This window comes from Bombus impatiens, unplaced genomic scaffold (genome assembly GCF_000188095.3).
Source record: "Bombus impatiens unplaced genomic scaffold, BIMP_2.2 scf_0814, whole genome shotgun sequence".
Taxonomy (NCBI): Eukaryota; Metazoa; Arthropoda; class Insecta; order Hymenoptera; family Apidae; genus Bombus; species Bombus impatiens.
Genome location: NT_177233.1, coordinates 618,507 through 641,421, shown reverse-complemented (window position 1 = coordinate 641,421; position 22,915 = coordinate 618,507). Strand labels below are relative to the sequence as shown.

The window sequence follows — 22,915 nt, the reverse complement described above, 5'->3', positions numbered from 1 at the left end:
TTTGTAGCCAATAACGAGCAACTCGAATGGTTACAAGGTTATTTTAATCGTGGCCGCGGATGACTATTATGTTTTCAAAGGGCGTGTATAAAAATTAAATCGTAAAATCCCCTTGTACAGATAACCTTTGCAGCTCTTTAAAGACCAGTCGGCTGAATTATTTCGTTTACGTGAAATCGTGCACGATGAAGATTAATGCAGCCAGCGAGCCGACACTGTCCAACGGAGAATTGTTAATTAATCGGATCTCAGTATCACGATGTATCTCGTGATAAAAGGATCGGTCAACGATTGCGTCGTTGAGCAATGTTCCGGCAAAGAATTTCATTTGTTGCGCACCTTCGTTTCAAGTAAATGGGATGTACGATACTAAATGGGCCGAGTTATGCAGAAATCAACATTAGGCATCATCGAGAAAAATTAGCGGAATACGGTACGGATCCAAACCACATATTAATTATGTTACTCGCTATTGAATAAGCGAGCAAAAAATATTGCTGGTAAATGACGAGAAATAAAATATATTGGATAGAAACGAAGCTACGCTTTTTTAAAATAAAATATACTTCAAACTAAATATACTTAAATAAATTTCAGATGATCGATGGTTGATAGCTTTTTGCGTAATTTAGGCCAAATAGATTTCACAATTTCAATTACGATCTTTGGTATCACACACTCGTAGTTTCAAATTTACCAGTATTTACGACGATATTGTATATTTATTATTTATTATAAATACATTGTTGTTGGAATTAATTTTTAGTAAAAGTAGGATCAAATTTATATATGTAAATATTTTATAATATGTTGACGCGATAAGAATTAATATATTTTCTTTTCTATCGGGAACCATTAAGAAAAATACAAAGTTTAAGCAGCCCGAAGGCTGAAAAAATTCAGTAAAACGGCGGAACTAATTTCCCTAGTTGCAAAATTAGCGACGACGTAAAAAACTTTCCCAAAAGCCCGTAACTTACATCAAGCGAAGCAGAAGAAGGTCGTTCAATTAACCTGCTTGTTAAATTTGACAAGACATTTAAATCACCGAACCGAACACAGAGTCGAATTATCGAGGAATCCAGTGTGTCGCCTTATAAAATCCATTAAAAAGTTCCACGGAAAATTTGTTAGAAAGGGAAAGTTCGTTAGAAGAAAAGAAATCAGATTGGTTAGGCGGTTATCCATTCGGAACCATTAAATGAGATTCATTATCGACCAAGAACTACAGACGCGACCAATTGTATTTGCCAGTGCTTTTCACTGATCTATCGTTTTTCTCTTTCCCGCATGGAAATTAAATAAAAATGTATACCTAATAAAATTACGTTTTACCAAATCCAACAACCTAACATTTTTCTTTATGAATTTCTGACAATTTCCGAAACATGATATCGACAGATACTGTTAATAGACATTGTCGTGTAACTTGTCTCGTGCAGTTGCGAAGAAAACAGCCAAATGTAACTTTTATACGTGCGTTTATGCTTTCTCTTGGGGAAATCTCAAGAGATGGCGTTTGCAGGGACTAACTACCCCTATTCTGTCCAATGAAACACTTTCTTTCGCATTTCGTCGGCCTTTTCAACCTTCTCTTTTTAATCCTCTCTCTCTCTGTCTTTTTGTCTCTCTATCTCTTTTGCTCTTGTGCCAACAGCACACGGTCAGCCGGTTTCAGCTAAACCGTGGCCAACGCAGCTTGACTTCGGTGTTCTTATGGGTACCCGGTACATTCTGCGTGGCTAGCGCCGTTGGCGAATAGAGCCAATTATTGTCATGTGCAATGAGTAAGGTGCAATTTCTATTCTTCCGGTGTTCACGTTCGATACTGAAAATTCTTCCTAGCGTTACTAGCACAAACATGGTGTTAAGAACCGAACGTTGAACGAACGTGTGATCGAATAGCCATAAAAATCTTCTTCCGTTGTTGTTTTCGTAAGACAGACTTTGGAAAAACAAAATGGTGTTCCATATTCGGCTACTTTTCTCCGTGATATAACGAAGGTTCTACCCATATATACAATTTTGTAGAGATTTCCCCTATTTGAAGAGGCAACGGGACCGTGGAGGGTTGAATTCTCGAGATAAAGGCCGTTCGCATTAGCAAAACACACATTTCGTCGAGATAAAAGCAGACGGTGGATAAGTTTATAAGCCGATCGCCGGTTCCCACGAATTCCATTCTCCAATTTCACTGCTTGGCCAGGGAAATAAAGTGGACGAAGTAGCTGGGTCAGTGTTGCTAACACCGCCGGATAATTAGAATAAGCAGGGCTGAATCAATTAAAGAAGCCATTCCTCCAAGAGCAGTATCCTTTCGACCTCGAAACGACGCGATAGCGTAGCTATGGCAAATTTATTTGAATGAGAAGTTATCGACGCCGCTTTCCATCGACAAAACGCTCCGCTTATTCTGTCCTTTTTATTGTCTTTTCTTGCTCGTCTATTTTGCTTAAGCTTCTTTGCTCGCCACGCGATATTTTACCGTGTCAACGTACGTTATGTTATTTTGCAGATAAAAGGTACTTTTAAAACGTACAATTTTTGGACACGAAAGATCCTTTCGCTGGAAAAATTAGAAATTTTATCATTCGCGATTCTGATACTTTGATTTTAACGCTTTAGAGAGATATCGTTCGGCGTTTCATAATTCGCACGCACGCACGCACGCACACGCTCTTCGTTATAATAGTCTTTCCTTCTTAATATCGAGACAGTAGAATTTGCATAAAAACAAAGCATCGTCCGTAAATTAATTTCAAGGTTTAATTAAACATTCGAGAACCGTGTTTTTATAGTTATCATCCTCTCGAGTTAGCTGGCAGACTGGTAGAAAATCTGCGTATTTATCATTGAGACGTGATCCAAGCGAGAAAGAAAGAAAAACTTCACCGTGTTGACGATGTCTATTAAATCAAATAAAAACCAGTTGCACTGATTACTACTTTTTCATTATTTACGTGTTACATATTCCTCCATCTATTTCCAAACACTATTTCCAACGGGACGATGTATCAAACCGATAGGAAACTCGTATCAAAAAATTACGCAAGTTCGTTCGAAACGAAATGTAATAAAAAAAAAAAAAAATAATACGCCAAATCGGTACAAACTTCGCGTCAAGGGAATAAATTTCGCAGCTAACGCAATACGACAGTCGCCGTAGATCATCTAACCCAATTACCATTTAAACAACGACTCAATGCCAAGTTGCCTGGGAAAACTACTTTTACCCTGAGCCTTTTCTCCCCTAAAGCGATATCGTCGTTGCATGTGCCTTTTTCCACGGAGCGCTCGGTTGTCAGAAACGTTGGAAACTTTCCAAACAACCCAACCTAAACTTCATTAAATACCCTTATCTTCATCAACTACTACTACACAAGGAAACGCTGAGAGACAATGGACGATTAATACAAACGAAAGAATCGACGAGCCGGTTACTTGCAGCTTTCAATGCCTCCATTCAGGCACAAGGCACTTCCCTGTACAGGTTTTCCTTTAAATACGTGTAACGTGGCACGGCCGGCTTCCCTGTCAATTATACTTACGAAGGGAAATGAGAGCTCATCCATTTCCTTCTTTAATCACCTAAGTGATCTACCGAGCTCAATAATTACTTAGTTACTCGGCAACGAAGGAAGCCCCAAGGACGCGTGCTAGGAAAGGCAGGAAAACAAGGGATGAACAGAGACGGAGGGGTGAAGAGAATAGGAGAGAGAGACAGAGAGAGGAAGAGTGGGAGGAACGAAGCTGCAACGAAGCTGAATAAAAGGCAGCGTGAAATTAGTAGTCGATCTCGGGTAATTTATCGCGAAAGCAGCGATGATATAACGAAATATATACAGGGTGGTTCGTAACTGCTGTTGCTGCAACTGGGTACAGGGTGGTTGCGCGTGAGAAGGCAAACAAGCCGAGGAAATGAAATAACGTCGTTTCGTATGACGCTCGGTTTTCGAGAAAATCGAGTTTCGAAAACTGTCGAGCACGCTTAAACTTGGCTAATTACAGATTACGTAGGGGTAATCAGCGGCAGATCGTTCTGCGTGCCAAGATACGTTGAAAATGTAAAACACAATGCTCCCAGACTCGCTATTAAGAAATTAATAATAGTTTGAAGACGTTTAGTTAAGAAGCGGTCCAGTACACAAGCGTAACTCATATCTGTTTTTCTTCTTTCTTTTCTGGAAAACCGAGAGTTTTATCAAAAGATTTTATTCTATATTTTCTGCTTATTCCCGCGCGTAGAATAACCTTCCGTCGATTACTTACTCTAGTCGAATCTGAAATTAGTCAAGTTCAAGAATGCTCGATGAATTTCCGAACTGGAGAAAATTGTATTCTGTATTTTCCACTTGTTTAAAGTAATTTGAATCCGTCGAGATCGAAACTCGGCGTTTCCGAAGATGCTTAAATCGTTTGCATATAACAAAAATAATAAAAAATAGGAAAAGAAAAAAGAAAAAATGTGAGAAAGACGTAAAGAGAGAAAATAGACGCTTTTGATGTAAAAAGACGGTTTAAAGGTAGGAAAAAAAATGGAAGGACAGGGAAGGAAAGGAAAACAGATATTTTTTCATCAGGCTGAGTGGTACTTTGGTGATGCTCCAAGTTGGCTTGTGAATTTTTCGAGATTAAAAGTGAAACGTGTGGAGCAACAAGTAATACTGATAAATAACGAATTGAAAGAAGGAAAAGTTATTTATGACGGTGTACGTGCGCGTATAAAATGAGCAATGCGTTTAATTAAAAGCGAAACGAAACGACGAAGCGATGGACGAAAAGGAGAAGAGGCGACAGTTGGCTGTTGTTCCTAAATATAATATTTAAACTGATCTCGTTGAAAACTTTAGTTAGATCCGAGCCATCGGGAAAGCGATAAACCGATTGTGCTTTGCGATCGTGCAAAATAACAATTCCCGACAAACGGAGAAAGAGAAAAGAGAAATTGAGTAGAAAGCAGAAAAAGGAGCAGATGAAAAGAGAAAATGACAATATACCCAACCGAAAATACAAAGACTAAAATAACTTATAAAATGTAAAAAGGTAAAAAGTAGGTTTAATTTTGTTGATCGCTTCAAAGGTCTATCTTTTTTTTTTTTTTTGCTTTGTTTAGATTGAGCTTGAGATAAATATAACCGCAATATACATGGGCGTAAGCATTGACCCCGTAATAAATTAAGAAACCTCCATAATTTAATAAAAAAAAAAAGGTGTAAGGAAAAGTTATAAACGTTTCGAAGGAAATAAGATAAATTGCGTTTTGAGTTGCGTATCGATCGATCGCTGCTTAACTATAACTTCTAAGGGACTTGCAAGACTTTTTAATTCTTTAATGCAATTCCTAACGAAAATTGTTTTTGATCGGTGGAGATTTTAGTTGATAATTTCTCCTTTGGGAATATTAAATATTAGCTGATCTTGTAAATCAAACATTCCAAAGCTTATAGAAATTAATACGATCTCTGATGAAACAAATATGTATATAACGATCAATTTGATTTCCCATTCAATTTCCTATCGATTTGATTTAAACAAAAGATAGGAACAACGCGAATTATCACGTGCGTTAAAAGAAAAAAGCAAAAATTAGTATAAAATAAAATTTCTCCAAAACGTGTACACGTTTATTACGCCATGAAATCATATCAATTTATTAAATAATGATATGTATTAAAATCAATCTATTGCCCATGAAATCGTAACAGTTTAACGATATATTAATCTCTTCCGTCTCAATATTTAATCTTTCAACATCGATGAAACCGCTGATCCGATCCTAACATAATTGCAGTTGGTTTATGCTACAATTTCGTGCCGAAATTTCCACCAATTAAATAATTTAAGTCTTTCCAAGAGCCTTCTGCAAATACGTCGATATGTCGCAAAAATGTTAAGGTATTTCGCGCTGTTATGTAAATGTAATGCATAAAACAAGAAAAGAGTCGTAAGATAAATTGTTTCTATGACAAAATATACAATAAAATTCGGTTTGTATACGTAGACCTTTGAAACTGACTTCGTGTTTGCTAATCTGGCAGACACATAAAACTTACATGACACGTTCGAGTGCATTGACGCAGCAGCATCGTATAAAGTATCGGCCGAAGCGAATAAATGGAGCGTTTGTCCACAAATAAACTATTTTTCTCCGTGTTATTTATGGCTGTTCTCCTCTCTCGTATTTGGAGTTTTGTCATACTGAAATACTTTACAGCTTGTGCTATACAATCAAGGTAAGCAATTTATGAACCCTGGGGTTGTCACGCCTCTTCCACGAATCTCGCTCGCTCTAATCGGTCGCCCAGATCCGGTTCAATTTTCAAGTAGTTGCTGTTTAAAAAAACAGCAGCGACGTCGAATGGAAAAACTTTGAGAACGCAGTTTGAGCATGGTGGAATATGTTTCGAGGATAAAAACTTAACAGACGAGGCGACGTCGTTCTCAGAAAAGATCTTTTCCACTGTAGGTTTCGAAAAGGAATACTTTCATGAGAAAATGCTGTAACTTTTTTATGTTTTGATGTTTCTCGTTAAAAATGTAGGCTGACGCTTTTAACATGCGATACTCTAAGGCAAAGAATAGTCTTTTTAGTGCACCATCTCGAAAAAGTTATTTATTCGACATGTCGAAGATGAGCGACTTTTGAATGAGAAAAATGATACCATTATATGAAACAATCAATTTATTCGTACGCGCAGGTACGAAATCTTTTTATTGTGATTGTATACTCTCTTCGAAGGCCGTGTGTGTCACAGCGAAAAATAAGACTTGGAAACATTACGAATGACGGAGATAAATCTTGAACAAACTTTTAATTTAACTTTTTCCCTACATCTTTTATACAGTTTCCTAAATATTCACGATAATACGAAAAGTCAAAATCTCTCGGAGCGGGTGGTTCCACCCCTTCGACCGTTTTTCAGCAGGAAGAAGAAATTGTTCCGCTACCAGAATCACGTGAACTACATTCGTGCAGAGTTCCAAGTTTCTTTTCGAATTTTCTTCTTATCCAACTTGCCTCGTAACTCACCTACATATATGTACGAAGTTTTACTTTCGGACTGAGCCTCCAATTCATTAGCGAATTAAAACTACTTTTAATTACATCAATTATATTAAGAGCGGATTCTCGTGTAACAACGATAAAATCGAGTGGTTTTTATGCATTTTTCTTTAGACTAACTAATGGACATGTGCGACTGGACCCCTTTTTGCGATGCAAATAGACAAACTTGAAGACTGATATCACCTGACAAATCTCAACTTGTTCTTAAGCGAAGGTTAAAAGACATTTTTATATCGAATTGGTCTCAAACGAAAAAGATATTACTTCACCTCGAATACAATACGTTCATTTACACGCGTTTGACTATAATTTCAATCCAACGCCAATTTCTGCCAATGCTTTTTGCAAAGTATCATTGGTCGCAGTCATCGGAATGCCAAAGCTATGACTTTTCTTAAAGTTAGATGGCCAACCCTGGAGCTGAGGCTATTTTTGAAAGAAAAGCACGAGAACGTGGAAATCTGTAGACGTTCGGGAGGGAAATTCACTTCTTTCGGCGGATAAATCGAGTTCGTATTGTCCAGAAGAATATCGCAAACAAACGATCGAATAAAAATTCGATGTTCCGTTCCTGTGGAAATTCGTAACGAAGCGAATGAGATCTGTGCGAAATTGATTGACCAATTAGTTTTTCCACTATCGCGCGCGTCAGATTAAAAAGTTACCAAACGAGGCGCAGTTTAACAAGTTGATGAACGATACGAGGAATTGAAACAAGATAGAAAAAATTACGTTTGTAGCTTGAGACTATATTCGCATTCCACGAAGCCTTGGTCCCACCTAGCCAGTAATTATGTCTAAAAAAAAAAGAAAAAGAGAAAAAAGAAAAGAATCTCTCGCTTTCGTCGTTGTTACACGAGAAACCTCCCTTAAACTTTGTCCCAAGCGTACAACGCGGTTCGTGTTAAGTACATTCCAGAATCTCGTTTCTCGCCTAATATTTTCCAGTTACGGCACATCGCGTAGTGGAGTATCTTTACGCTCGAAAAAATGTAGAACACGGTGGTGTCCTCGTGTTACGAGTTGCATGAAACAGCGGCGGAGTGAGGCAAGTGCCGGTACACTCCATTGAATTCAAGCCGATCCCTTGCTTGGCCAGGTTCTGCGTTGAAACGCTTTTTCTGTGATTTTCCAGCGTTGCCAGCCTCGTTGCTGCTTGTAACCCGCGCTTAAGGGCAAATAGTCGCGCGACAAAAACCAAAGCGCCATTTTCCCTGTTACCAGATTTCTCTCCTGACCCTTTCTACCGTGTTTCCGCAATTTCTACCCTTTGGCCGTCGTAATACGCGGCAAAGCGGAGCTTTCGAACGAGAATTAGCATAAACAAGTATAATTTATACTCGTCTCGTAATTACAGTCTAAGTGGAAAGTGTGTAAAGCGGGTCGTAATTCTGTTTCAAAAATTATAGGTGAAACTACGTTTTAAGGAAAAGGCTGTAACTAGAGCGAGCGTTTTAACGCGCTTATGGGAAATTTAAGAGCGCGAAAGTGCAAAAATACTTTGTCTATGTATATATATTAAAGGAGAAATCCATATCTGCATTGAAACTGAATATGTAACAGTCGACGTTTACTTTCGAATGTATTTGAAATTGACGGCTGCTCGGTTAAACATTAAAACGTCCCATTATGAAAATTAGTACGAAACTAACAGCGCTCTGACTGTCGAAACGAAATACGACACGATTAAACAACTCGAAAGTGGTGCAAGCGCAAGGGAATTGGCAAAAGCGGCGTTGGAAGAACCACGGACATTGAAAAAACAGAAACACGATATTGAAAATTATCCAAAGCACGTAGATTCCTTAAGAGAAACCTTAAATACACCGACGTAATAAAATAATTTCGTCGCGACAAAGACGAAGGGGTTTCTCATGCCGTAGCGTTCGTGGCGTTCGAAAAAGAGGTTCGATTTTTCCAAGTACAAAAGGAAGGTAACTCTGTGCAGTCGCTTGTATCGACGGAATTATGTGACTCGACAGACGAGGAGACATGGACCCCATAAATATTTCAAGAACCTGTCGATTAATCTTAATCCCTACCTAGTTGAACGAATGAAATCTCACACGAGAAAAGCGATTGTCCTATTAGTAGAAAATTCCATTAATCGCCGGTAAAATTTCACGCTCTTATCACGGAAACACCGGCAGCGAGGCGTTTGAACAATTTTCTGAATTTTACACATTCCATCTCTGGGATCCCTTATTCATCATCTTTCGTTTGCCTTCATTTTCCCGTGACTTTCTCGCTGCCTGCCACCTTCTTCCTTCCCTGTTCTCCAGTCCGATTGAATATCTTTTTTGACCATCTATCCTTTCCCATTCGTTATAAACGTCCATACCATCCGAGACACTTTGCTTTAATGGTTTCTATAATATCTACATCAATTCTCATTCGCAGTTTTATCTCTTCGTTCGATACACCCACGTATCCTTAGTTTCTAGCATTTCATACAATAATTCATTTCAACTGCCTTTATCTTCGATTTATTACCTTCATTTATCTTTTATGCTTTCGCGTTATACGTCTCTCTCTAATATTTATTGCTCTTTTACCTAATATATATATATATATTATGATACTTTTTTAATCATTTTTTGGTGCTCTCTGGATACTGCAAAAATTGGAATGTTTGCAAAATGAGAAATCGACGTCTATGCTCCTGTTAAACTTTCTACAGGGGTATACTGTGTTATACAATACGTATAGCGTACAGGTGTACAGCGTAGAGTGTCGCGCTTTAGAATTAGTACGTTTTCTGTTCTCTGGTTTTAACGTTGCCTCAACAGAGAAGTTCGTTAACCACGCTGTCCAAAATTATGGTTCTTCGGTGCTTCGAGATTTGTCAAATCTTCGCCTCAATTTAATATACATATACATACTTAATTAGGCAATTGTGACGCGTTTATGCTTGCTATCGCTCGATCGTTTGATTCACGAGCACGCTACATTTTGGCCCGTAGCTACCGCACGCAAGCTACAGGCGTTCGAGGAACAGGCTTCGAATACAAAATTCGCTAACCGCCGGCCAATATTTTGCGTAGGCATTTTGCGATAAACTAGTTCCGCTGCAGCATCACAAAAGCAGCCGATAAACGATGCCGACAAGAGATTGCAACGTGCGCGCCTGCACCGTTGCTTCGAATAAAACGAGATAATGGCTCCGATAGGAAGCATCGACCTGGGAGCCATAATGCACGTTGGTTTATTCGCCGAGACTGTGGCGATTTCAGGGGAAATGCTGCTTCGTTATTTGCCACAACGCCGCCCAACTTACTTTCGAAACCGCCAACTCACCGCACAGACGCACTTTTCGCACCATCGTACTTTTCGAGGAAAAGTCAAAACGGGAGACGACAGCGTGGACTTTATCTACGACAGGAGAAGCTGCTTCCACCTTCTCCTCTGAAAATCATCGTCATCTTCGACTTCTCCTCTTCCTCGGTATTAACTTTCCCCTTTCCAGCTGTTTCTCCGAATGCTTCGTCGTTTCTCTCGTTTCAACCTCCTGCCTTGCCAACAACACCGTGTCGTCTGGCCACGTTAAGCTGCACAACTTTTTTACCGGCCGCTCTCTAATCTTTCCTCGTTACTTTCTCTAAATCCGCTACAAAGATCGGAAACAGCATCCAGCTTAACGAGCGTCCTTGCCTCGCTTCTGCGTGTGTGCGGAAACTTTCTCACTTGATACCTTCCGCCCACGTTCTTCTCGTTTTTCTGTTAATTAATCGCAACATATTTTTAGAAAATTTCAATTTTTCGTGATACACGAATTTTATTCTCCCCGTTCTTTTCGTCGGAGTTTCTCTACTTCCCCTCTCTTCCGTTGCTTCTCATTAATTCTTCCTGTCTGCCGGGTACAACGCGCTGCCCTCACATTCACGAAAGAGGCAAATAGTCTCTCTGATGACAGTGTGAGCGCTTGAAACGCCGACGACTTTACGAAATACGATACGATTGGAAGGCAAGCCAGCTCCTTAGAAGATGCAAACTGACGTTAAGGACGTTATAGATAGTCTGATGCATATTTTTATGGGAAATTGGTAATAAATTGGAAAGTGGATAGGAATTTATTTTGTCTTTATGAGGTTACGATCGCGTTCTATTTTGTACGTGTTGTATTTTCCGCATAAAAGAACATGACTCAAATTTTCCATTTTTCTAGTAACTGTTTTAAAATATTAAAATTCAATGCGCTGTCAATTAGAGGCACGTCCAACGAAATTGTCATTCTATATTATTTTATAACCATGCACTTTTTTCCACCTTCCTCGCAATTAAAACATATTGCTCGTAAAAACGTTGAGTTTCAAACATGGAAAATCATTAGAACATCGAAGATATTAAAATATCGTTTGCGACTTCACAGACGATTCCTTGGGCGAGATCTAACAGTTTCTTCCCGCGTTCGCATATTGTGTGCCAGTATATTTCTTTTTCGTCGTAAAGTTTGAAAGATATTAAAATTAGAAAACCGACAGAAAACGACTTGTTGTGTTTTCATCGTAAAAGACAGGCTTATCGCGTGGTCTTCGTGTCTTAAAAATACAGCCTAGCTATATTCGTATACGTCTATCATAATTATTTCAAAGAATTCAGTATTATTTATTAAACTCTCGAGAAAATTTGCCAAGGGTGAAAATGTAGATAGAAACAATGCTTTTAGCTTCCTGCAACTTTAATCACGAACGTAATGTCTAAAAAGTAAAGCCCGCGTTATTGCAACAGCACGTTGTTTTCAGTATAGTAGCATCTTCCACACGTCGCATGCTTCGTGTTACAACTCGCGTGCGTTCATACGTCAATTATTCTACACTGCGTTATTTTATCTGCATACTTTTACGTACTTTAAATATATAACGATATTCGGAGAGTCTAATCGCTCGACTTCAAAAACAACGAGGAATATTCCAGTTTTAGTGTACTTGAAAATTGCGAATATAATTCGAGAAATAAAGCTTTCAGTGGCCGACAGTGGCCGTCACAAAAGATTATAGCAAAGAAAGTTATTCGTCGTGAAAGCTAATGGAATTGGGTTTAGAGGGGCGCGATGATCGAGCGATTTCAAGTTGACGTATCGATATAATTACGAGGCTACGATGACTGCAGTGCAAAAACGGAATAATTTGAGAGTACGGTGTGCGGTGATTGCAGCTAAACAAATTTATGCTGCGATAATTCCGATAATAATTATTTCGGCGCGCTGCACGTCAAATCAACGAACAAACGCTCAGCTCCGCATAAATCTGTTAAGAAGCTAATATTGGCGCACCTGTTTCGCTCTTCAAACGCGATAATTTATCTGCGGCCAGAAACGTTTCTATATTTCCACCTAACAGTAAGCTAACAGTTAGTTTGCACGGTTAGTAAGTTACCAACAAGTAGCGTTACGCGATTCCAAGTTGCTGATCTCGATGAAACTTTGCGTACAAATACACCATGCTTGCAAGTCTATTAAATCGCGCCACGAAGAAAAATCTCGCGGAAATAATCGACGAGAATCGTTCCTTTCAACATTTCACGAAATCTACACGGTCGCGTTCAAAGTGCTCCCCTTTAGCGGCCATACGCTTAATGCAGCGTCGTTTGCATTGCGTAAAACAGTGCTGCAGTCCCTCGTTTGAAATGCTCTTATCGTCTTTAATCCCGAAAATGCTGATATTTTTACCCGACCACGCTACGAACACGGTTGCATTGTGTTTGGCCTTAATGTACGCTTGTTCGCGCCTCTGTAACTTGAAAACCGCTTAACCGGTTCTAACTTTGCGGCTCTTGATCGATTCGCGTCCGCCACGGCAGTGTCGTAGACTATGCACAGCATACGGAGAAAAGTTTCTTCCGATAAGAGATCAAGCTGGAGAAAAATTACATTTGTACTTCGAGACCATCCGCGTAAATCGTGGAAAGCCAATATTTCTACGCAACTATAGAAGCATAATATTTTCTGCGGTATAGCGTTGCACTTGTGCGTTACAACTACTTGTTTCCTCCTCCGGTTTTAGTCGAAAATGATAGTCCTCCGTTCTCTCGGTCGTAGTCCTCGATTCTCTGAGTTGTAGCGTCGGTTGGCTGTGCGTAGTTTTCTCTGAGATAGAAATCGAGTGAGATTTATTCGATCCACGAACGTCGTCGCTTGTCACATTCGCGCCTCGTCCTCGCTCCATGCTAAAAAATCCCAACATTATTCTCAGCTCCGCGGGGAGCCTCCTTCGCATTCGCGCTTGTTTCGCATCCGCGGGTGAATTTGCGACGCTTCCGCTGGTGAAGAATCGCGGAGATAACGTTGTTCGAGCCGGCGTCGACAAAACGGATGCGATTTCTGACGCGTGACGCAATCAGGCCGAGACAACGTCGCGCGTGGCGATAGCGCGCCCAGCTCAAGGAACACCGCCGCGTCTCGTAAATCTCGATCGAGTTTCGCGGATCGAACACGCCGCCACGGCTGGGCAGAGTAAACCAACGCCTTGGGGGACACGCCGCAAGAAGCTGATTTATTATTTCGTCGCTCGGACGAAATCGGTGACTGGATGATTTATCGCGTCGGTCGGATGATGCATAAATTTGCCGCTAGCAAGAAAAGTCGAGAAATAGACAGAGAACGATCAGCATATTTCAGACGCTGTTGCTAGTTTGGAACGTTTAAGAAACTACCGAGTATCTTGGGGAAAAAGAAAGAAAAAACTACCGACGCTATCGAATTTCTAACGCCGCGAGCAATAGAGCAACATTTGTGGATTTTCTATTCGATTTGCAGAGTGGAAGAACGTCAATTTGCAAAAGTTCTCTGACAAGTATTGAATCGTGCAGCCGTCGTTAAAATATGCCAGAACCTCAGAGTATGTCGGAGAGTTTGAAATAATACAAAAGTTTATTGGTTTCCCTATGATATTTCGCAGTTTTATTCCTTCGTCTGCTGTGATTCTTTGCTCGTCTTAAACGAACCGGTATTCCAAATATGCTTGCCCTAGCGGTGGAACGGAAAAATTAGACAGAGACAAAGAGGGGAGGATGGAAAAGGGACGCGCAAAAAGAACGAAGGGGAAAGATGAAGGCGAGGGATGGGAGAAGCCGGAGGAAACCGACGATGGAAATAAAAAGCAGCGAGCTTCGTGAGAGCGTTGAATCGGTTGTTACAGAAGCTGCAAGCTCTGGATGGTTTATGGGTATCGTATAAACTGCGCTAAATTTCCATACAAGGTCGAATGTTTCGCCCTGCAGGTGGCCGCTCTCTTTCTTTCGTTGCTATCTTCGATTTATCATATCGAAGGAAAAGCGTACGCTCTGTTCACCAGCGTTTCTGTATTTATTGCGAACCGATAGCTCGCGTGACAGTTGTAAAACTGTCGAATAAATGTGGGACGCGAGTCGGCTGTTTCATGAATAAATCGCGGTAATAACGCATGGATGGAATCCAACATCAGCGAGTATGCGAGCGGATAGGCTGCAAAGCAGCGGAACGATATAGTTTCCATTTAGAAAGCATACGTGAAAACCATATGCACGAGTGTCCTAGGTAGATTTGATATTGAGACGCGATTAAATGATATAAAAGTGTACAACTCGATTTTACGTTTCTTTACTTTTCAGTCCAATCACGCTTCTATTTATTATGCTTTTATTAATTTATATTCTTACTAATTAATATTCGCGGCAAACGATCGAGACATTATTTACGACGTACGTAAATCTGGAGAAGGTCTAGTAAAAGAGCTAGCAATTTACGTTAAATCGTTACGGTAAAGTGACGTTCAATTCGCGATTGTAAGATACGTATGGGTGTGTTTCTGTTTGTGCAACAACTTGGTACACAGACTTGGTCCATTATTTCCTTCGTTTGCGTGTATTCGTATAGCAATGGAATTTTCTCCATCGCGTAGCCAGCCATATATCTATGCATGTGTTCGTAGAGCAAGAGAATGGATTTTGCTTAACGCATATAGGCATTCATAGGATCAAAGACTTAAAGGGTATATTCGTGATACAAAGGGTTGCAAAGTGATCTTGCTGCAATTTGAGCCTCCACTTGTACCAGTCAGATAAAATTGGAGGTTCGATCAAAGCCATACAAAGCAAAGTTTTAATAGAACTGAAATAAATGGCATATCTTCTCGATTATCCGTGTGGATGCGTAAACTGTTTCATCTTTGGATAAGCCGTACGATAATTCACGAAAGCAGACGAAACAATTCCTATTGCTTGTTACTCTTTGCGGTAACAATTTGCAACTGCGTTTTGTTTATTACTGAAAAATTTATGTTTTCATGAATATAACTAAAAAAAATGCAAATTAGATGGAGGATTGTCTTAATATTTTGTGCATATTTGTATCTTCGAGTTTTTCGCAAAAATCTGTCCAAGTCGAATCGCACAATAAACATCAGCACAATAAACACAATAGAAAATATAATAAAAATATCTTGAACGATATTTTTGCAACGTAATAATATATAATATAATTTCTATGTAAGACAATTCGTACAATCGCATACATCTCTAAACCATGTTATATAAACTCGAGTTTTTGAAAGTTTGAAATGTGTTTCAAATCCCTGCGTACTTTCATCACTGACATATGCATTCAATTATAACTTTTGGAAAGCTCAGGACTTTTCTGCGACTGAGTTATGAAACTCTCTATGTAAATATCATTCTTGGGTCTTTTCATTCCAAACGTTTAAACGTGATACAAAAATAAAAGCAAGTTCGTCGTTAAAAAGAAGTTTGTTTTAGGTCGTCCGATGCGGATCACGCGATTGACGCAACAATATTCACAGGGGAAACGATATTATTCAAACTTCTATTTCTAATACGTCTTCCGACTAATCCGAATTTTTACGATTGACCTAGCTTCATTCAATCCTGCAATCTCTCTCGGTATCTCTTTCGAGATCTTCGCCATCGTTTCTAATAAATTTGCCTGAATTTTTACTGCATACCCTGTCACGTTCCATCGACGTTCGCTTTCCCGATAGTTGGGGCATCTCGCAGTAAGCAATCCAGCAACGATAATCCAAGCGATTCTTCACGGATGAAATGCGGCTGCGACTAAAGAGCAGGTTCCTGCGCTACAACTTCCGCCGCAGCCGATCGAATTTCCTTCCGGTTGGAGCAGCGATTCCTCGGCCGCGCTTTATGCGAGATTAATAAGCCACTTGATTTCACTTTACGGGCACATTCGTTCTCCGATCGGGATACCTCCGCGAAATTCCGTTACGCGAGTAATAGACACCTTGCACGTCGCTCAGATTGCTCAGATTGCCAGGCAGAATTTTTCCCGGCACGTGAAAAGTTTCCTCTGAAGCATTATTCTCCGACGCTGGCAGTTTTGGTGAGAGAAATCGATACAGTGTCTGCTAACGTTAAATTTGCCAATAGTTTGTACTTTCAGATACAAGTCATGCAATTAGTATGCTACAACGCCGCCTAACTTTCAAGTTACACGCTAATATCCATATTCTGTTACTTTAATTTCATTTCAATTTCAACTTTCATTTAACTAGCCGTGGTACACGCGAAGTTTTCTCTTAAGAATTATTCCGACGTTTTTGACGAGAGCAATCTGCTATCGTTGAATTTGCGAATAGTTGGTACTTGCGGACACAAGTCATGTAATTGGTCTTCTAGAACGCCGCCTAACTTTCAAATTACACGCTAATATCCATATTCTGTTAGTTTAATTTCATTTCTAGTTATATTTTTAGCTCACCGTGACGTCAAAATCACAAACTATTTTCTTCGTCATGAAATCATCGAAGATTGTAAATTCATTGTAAAAATAACTCGAAAAGAAAGATACTTGTTCATCTGAGATTTAAGTTTCGAGAAAATCGAGTTTGAAAATCTTTTCGATGCATGTGTACTCAACCGAGTCTAAACTCGCTGGATTTCACTGTAAGTGCTGTGCGCAAGTTTCATGAAATACGCGATAGTTTCAAAATAGATTACGATTCCCCCAAATTCGTTTAACGTATGGATTAACGTAAAGCTCGATAACAAGTAAAAGTTACGAAAGAACGATAACGTTTTGTCAATGAATTCTGTAAGCGAGAAAAATTTCACGAATATGTCAACTAACGGGGGAAATCATCCAACTAGAAAATAATTGTTTTAAGACAACTCTGTGCGGAAGTGAAGTATTACATGCACGATAAAATATAGACGAAAGCTCTACTTTATTACGCAAGTTTACCCTTATTTCCATAAATCAACCAAAGTCGCAAATTTTTCGTGTAAAGCAATTCTCCTCAACTCCCGTTGCTAAACATTCCTCAAAAAAAGAAGAAAAAAACTACAAAAAGTCCTATCCTAGTAAAAGTAAAAATTAAAGCGTTGTGAACAAATCTTTCTCTAACATGCTCGTAACAAAGTGGAAGTTTGAGACTCGACTTCGCCCTTTTGCACAGTGCGGCAAGCAGCAGAAAAGGATCGAAATGATTTCCAATCAGAACGTCCAAGTGTAATTATCCTCGTGAATCAACGAGGAAACAGGTACTAGGTCTAACGATTCTACAACTAATTTATAGTGGACCGTATAGTGGATTTATGATAAAATATAAAGCTGTGCATGGAATAACATTAGATCGAGTAAATTTTTTAACACCTGCGAATAACCAAAGTTATAAATTTTGCAAGGAAAGAAATAAAACTTGAGGCAAGCCTATCTGAGCAAATAAAATAACCAAACAGGCTATAAATTACAAATTTTAGGGGTTCGACGTCTTTCCCCTTGTTCTGAATAGGTAATACTAAAACTGGCGCCCCCATTTTTACGATTCTGCCACGTGCCTCAAATATCGTCACATAAACGTCGCACATATGGGCGGAACCCTGTGTTTTTCTATAGTTTATCACCCCAATCATATTTGCTAGACACTCGTAAATTTAATTCGTCTCGCTCTCTATCCGCAGTTTGCCCCCACTCGCCGATCCTGTAATTGCACAAAATCCGATAAAATGCAATACCAGCATTCGCACAAACGAACACTGTGACAGGGGAAAATCTTAATATCTGCTCCAGCGACTGAAGGAGATCTTCCATTTTATCTAATTCTTCCTTTTCGATCATTTAATCTTACTTATTTTTTAATCTTCGGCTGTTTGATGCTGTTTGATCCTAGTTTTTAATCTCACTTTCTAATTAAATAATTTTATGGTTAATTTTATTTCGCTTGACCGGACGTCGACAACGCTAAGGCAAACGAATCTTTCGCAAAAATGACGAAACTCGACCGATCATTGCAATTAATTCGCCGATATCCTATTAGAATAGTGGATGCATCTATAAATAATTAATTAAAAGAAACGTGCCAAGAGTGATTAACATCTGAAAAATATTACGGCAGATAATACACGCGTGTCTATTATTTATAGAATAAAATTACACAAAATTATTGAAGCTGTTATTCCTGCCTAAAATACAGCTACAAAATAATGAACGATATGGTGCAACGAAAACAATCTGTTTGAATAAAATATCCTATTGCCTACAACGCAGGAGATTTGGGAATTTGTTACGTTCGTGTTGTATTACGCGTTAAATATTCGTTATATTCGTTATGCCTCCTACATGAGTAACAATAGTATTAATTACTAAATCATTGAAATCGCAATATCCACAGACATTATACATCTAACCAGTTTACGAGGAGGAATTCATTTGTGTTACTTTTTATACCAAAGAATCTTTGCGTTTTGTTCGAAACTTGAAAATTATTGTTACGAAAGAAGCGTGTACATAGATGACGAGAGTTAAAAATTCCGCCAAGAGCGAGTATAACGATACAGTTAGAGAGGATCAAACGTCACATGCGAGACGACCAAAAAACTTTTACAATGTTTTTCGTGGAAAACGTAAAACTTGGGAACAGAGATAACTTCGACATATATCGGAATACCGCGTTGCGACTGGACATTGTAATATCAACAGCATCTATGCTATGATAATATCACGTTATATTCTTTCTAATTGTACCTATCGTGTTGCAATTTTTAAATGAAACTTTTTAAAAATTTCTTCGATGTACTCGCATTTCGTACGATATTGCATTTTACTTTCTTCTTTCTACGTATTTTGTTTACTTCCCTTCTTTCTCTATGTATTTTTCTCATCTGCATTTTTCTTCTCGAGTATCACAAACATAAACCAAAGCCGAGAAACAAAATCCGAATATAAAAGGATTCGTCTCCTAAAGAGACTGGCTTAAAGTTTCAATGCATATACATGGCAGAACCTACTTTTTGTCGCTTCTCTTTTACCGAATATAATTTTGCTTTTCCATCGATTTCTGGCAGTTGACAAAATCTCACGGCCATAACAGGAAATATATTAACGTCTAATGGATTTCTCAACTAGATACGAGTAAAAGTGAATTTTCACTCAAAACGAACCGAAAAGCTAAGCTAACGTAATTACGAAAAATAATTAAAAAAGTTCTTACTCGCCAAGCCAAATCTATCTGCGTGCACTTATGTCCTGTATTCTCTCAAAGACTGCAACATTACGATATAAATAAAAAAGAAAATAAAAGAGGGTCTTGATATCTCCAAAATTCTTTAGAAAATACTGAAAAGTATACGAACGAAATATTCCAACTCAAACAACGAATTACAAGTTCCCATCGAATGCGTACAGAGTCACACCGCCGGACTCTAAATAAATATTTTAATGTTTTGATACGATGTGCACAAAGTGTCGGGTAAACGCATTATACAAAAGAGTTATTCATATTTGCTCGCACGCCGCTCTTTCAATATCGTACTCTATGAAAAATACCCAGCCTCGGGCCTTAGCTTCTGCACAGATCCTGCAGTCGATATATGAATAAAAGCATAGAAGTTAGAAAACCAACAAACTGGATTATCATGTTTTTTCCCGTGTAGTCTTTAAATACACGTCGCGACTGACCTACCTCATCCTATAGAAAACAATAACCATTGATTTAGAAAGATATCACCCGCGAGCAAATCGGAAGAGCCAATTATCGATAGGGAAAAAGACGCGTGTGCTTGCGCGCTAGTTGCAGCGGTCTGTCTCAAAAGAGTTAGTGCCGTTTAATAGCAGGACATTAATACAACACGCAGCGACGTCGTTGGATTAAACTACTTCGATGGTAGTTCGGTGGCAGTAACGAGCTACTAAGTACCTAACCATCCTATCGTGCGCGCACCCACGGCTCCGCACACCTACACACGTAGATCATGCACACGTAAATCATACAGACCGAGAGTCGCGCGCGCACACACGCACATACAACACACATGGATGGAGAGGCAGAGGAACGCCATACATCTGACCGTACTCACCAACACCGATGCTCGACGAGCACGTTGCTCCCGTTGCTCATCTCGTGTGCGACGCGGTTGAAAGTACGGACGAGCGAGAACGACCAGGCCGCTCGATACAACACGGTCGCGAAATCGATCGAAAGAAACGGAGGCCGCGTCGTCGATCGATCATCGAGGGAATCGACACCGGTCGACCGAGCAACGACACCTCCACGACGCCACGGTACCGACACTCGCGCGAAATAGCGTATTCCTTTACGGCTGGCTGCGATGCAACCATCAGCAGCGACACCAACGACCACACCAGCCGACACACATTCGCACCAAAGCGTCGCCTCACGCCAAGACACACTTCCACACGCATCTACTCCTCCTCCACCACCCACCTCGTGTACGTGTGTTCTCTCGCAACAAGTTGAGTTTATCCTTGAACCGAACTCATCGCAGGCCCAACACGATGACTCGACACGATCGCCAGACACCACCGATCCACGCTTTAGTCCGAAGCACAGTGTCCAAAGTCGCGGAACGTGCAGCACGTTTCAGCGCTACCGATCTTGCCGAAACGATCAAACTATCGCCGACTTGCGTTCCAAACCGAGGCGAACCGTCCGGCCATGTTTGCGTATCGTTAGAATGCAAATGAGCTGTTTGTATGCGACGCTGACTGCACTCGTTTACAAAGAGCGTCTTCGACGTTGGCCGTTGCTGATGAAACTTGGACGATACCGGGGGCTCGTACGTTTGTCGTTCGTGAGAAGAACCTAGTTATTCGCGCGTCCGCTCGCTCTACGTGTATGCGGTTGTGGAAAATGTTTTGCCGATCGTATTCGATCGAATAAGTCGCTGTTGAAATATTCGGTATAAGTATTCCGTGGTGCGACGCGCTTCTCAATAAGGAGAGATTCGTTCGATGTCGATGATCGATGCTTATCGTTTAGAAGACACTTGGTAATTGCGTTACGATTCGGCGGCGCTCGAATCACTATGTTGGTCGATGAGATTCAGAGTGACGTACGTGATGAGAAATCGTCGCGGTACAAAACGTGTGCAGCGATCGTTCGCCTAAAGATCCAGCACCAATGCGTCAACGTGCCTCTCATCCTTTCTTCCATCCCTTACTTTTACGGACTGCTCGTCGATAAGAGCGTACAGTTATACGTTCAATTAGATCCGTCACGTCGCAGGGGGATTCTTTCTCGAATTTTCACGCTTCTCCACGATCCCTGTCCGACGTCTAATCCCTCGACCGCTTCTTCCCCCGAAACGCCAAAGGTTAAGGTCATTCCAGCGGCGCGCAGAACTCGCACCAGGCCAGAATTTTATCCTCTGCGCGAGAAGTAAAATACGATAGCTGTTCAGATCGGTCTCGGACGTTCCGCCGAATGATATCGATTCGCGCGTTGCACAATCTCGCGTAACTTTTTGGCTGCGGCGAGCACGCAACGACAGCCTCCACGTATAAGAAGCTGTTTTGCATTCGAGCAACACGTGTGTTCCTCTTCTTTGTTCCCCTTGAAGGATACTCTGCCGATATACTCTCTTCTTTCATTCGCGCGACCTCTCCACCATCTCGTCGAGCGTCTCTCGCTTTGTTACCGAGCAGCCAACGATAGCGCCGAGATCGCTCACCGGCCAGGCTTTTCCGAAGATATAAATCAATTAGCTCGTCGAGAACGTCGGCCTTGGTTGGCCGAACACGTCGATGCAGCGAGTCTGCGAAACGTGCGGATGCCGTGCGTCAACATTTCCCATCTCAACGACCCTCGCCACCATCCTAGCGGACGATCCTTTCGAATCACGTCACCAGAACGATTGCGACAGCCGTATATCGTAGGCAAGCAACCAAGCTCGATCGCTGAAAGCGGCTTACGATGCAACGCATGTTCGGCAGTGACGACGAACCATCACAGCATCGCGGACCACGTTCTCGTGCGTCGCTTCGAGTCATCAAACGATACCGTTAGTCGATACTGGCCGATTACTAATTCCAGGCTGTCGTTTCTCCACGATGACCGGTGTCATCGTAGCTTTGCATCTCGTCCGAGAGCTTGGCGACCCGCTGCTTTCTTTACCGCGCACACGGCGTAATCTCACCGAGAGCTAGCGATCGAGCGGCGAACGCAGTCCGCGAGGTTCGTGATGTCGCGATGCCACGGAATCGAGGTTAGCGCACTGGCACCAACTTGCACCGGTCGTCGTCCACGTTCCACGCAGCGAATCGAAGACGTAGCACGGGCGACGTCGTCGGCAGCGCCGTTTCGCCCGCTGTCATCGGGCACACGCGTTTAAGGGCAACGTCGAGCGTGTTCAGGTCCGCGTCACATGATCCGCTGACGGATACTCGGCACCCGTCTGCCCTTCGATGTTACTCGAACAGCGTCGCTNNNNGAGTGGACAGCTCGTGCAGAGAGCTGGTGCAGGTTAGAACGTCGCCGCGGAAGAAACACGTATCTTCGCTCGCGGATCGCAAGAGAGAAAGAGAGAAAAATAGAAAGGAAAAAAGGAAAAGAGAATGGTACGCCGGTTTCTCCTCCTTCGTTGCCCGGGGAGCGGCTATGGCGG

At 40.9% G+C, this 22,915-nt stretch overlaps 1 long non-coding RNA gene across 1 annotated transcript in view; it reads right to left on the bottom strand.

Moving 5' to 3' along the window:
* The window catches only part of LOC112213592, a 47,453-nt gene extending 24,544 nt beyond the window's left edge, over positions 1-22,909 (bottom strand). Inside the window, exon 1 of the long non-coding RNA XR_002947488.1 lies at positions 20,369-22,909. This is a non-coding gene — a long non-coding RNA (uncharacterized LOC112213592). The remainder of the gene's footprint in view (positions 1-20,368) is intronic.
* Between the last annotated feature and the right edge of the window lie 6 nt (positions 22,910-22,915).